The sequence below is a fragment of the Zingiber officinale genome, chromosome 3B (genome assembly GCF_018446385.1).
Source record: "Zingiber officinale cultivar Zhangliang chromosome 3B, Zo_v1.1, whole genome shotgun sequence".
Taxonomy (NCBI): Eukaryota; Viridiplantae; Streptophyta; class Magnoliopsida; order Zingiberales; family Zingiberaceae; genus Zingiber; species Zingiber officinale.
Genome location: NC_055991.1, coordinates 46,420,228 through 46,421,207, shown reverse-complemented (window position 1 = coordinate 46,421,207; position 980 = coordinate 46,420,228). Strand labels below are relative to the sequence as shown.

Genomic DNA, 980 nt, shown 5'->3' with positions numbered 1-980 from the left:
CGCAGATGTCGCAAGCATAGACTATTGCATTAGCTGTATTGCTACCCATGGCTTCAAATTTCTTAGTCAGAGCGTTCAGCTTCGCAGACATGAGTGTGAATGCATCCGCCTCGAATTTTCCTGACGCCTTCATCTGATTTCCTAAGAAAGCACCGTTAGATCTTTCAGATGTCCACTGATGGTGGTTTAATGTCACATTTTCTATTATCTCTTCAGCTTCATCAAGGTTTTTGTTTATCAGTGCTCCTGCCGCAGAATCCAATGATACCTTCGTGTGATAATTTATTCCATTGTAGAATGTGTGTAGAACCAGCCACTTCTCAAGGCCATGATGGGGACACTGTCTCTGCATGCTCTTGAACCGGTCCCAGGCTTCAAATAGGGATTCTGAGTCTATCTTCTTGAAACTGGCAATCAGGTTCCTCATGTGGGCAGTCTTGCTTGGAGGGTAGAACTTGTCTAAGAATTTCTGCTCACATTGCTCTCAAGACGATATGCTATCTGCTGGTAGAGAATTCAATCACTGCTTGGCCCTGTCTTTCAGAGAGAATCCGAAAAGAAGCAGTCTCACCGATTATTGAGGAACCTCATTCACCTTCATCGTGCCACAAATTTCATAAAACAGCTCTAGATGATGATTTGGGTCTTCGTGTGACCCTCCTCCGAATTGATTTCGCTGGACCATGTGGATTACTGCGGGCTTGATCTCAAAGTTGTCAGCATCGATGGGTGGTCGGGTGATACTGGATTGGACCCCTCATGCATATGGTGCCGCATAATCTTTCAATAGTTTTTCGGCCATTCCTGAGGATTCTTTTGCTGCTTGGAAAGCTTTCTGTAAATTCCTTCTCCTCAGAAAGGTCCTATCAATCTCTGGATCCAATGGTAGCAGCTGTCCTAAAAGGTTAGCTCTACGCATGCAGAAGAAAAGAGAACAAGATAGAAAATATGACAGCAAGAAATAAAAAAAATGAATGCAG

The 980-nt window shown here is 43.8% G+C and overlaps 1 pseudogene; it reads left to right on the top strand.

The window, feature by feature from the left end:
- Window positions 1-323: 323 nt before the first annotated feature.
- On the top strand, window positions 324-395 carry LOC121968868 (annotated as a pseudogene).
- Window positions 396-980: the final 585 nt, after the last annotated feature.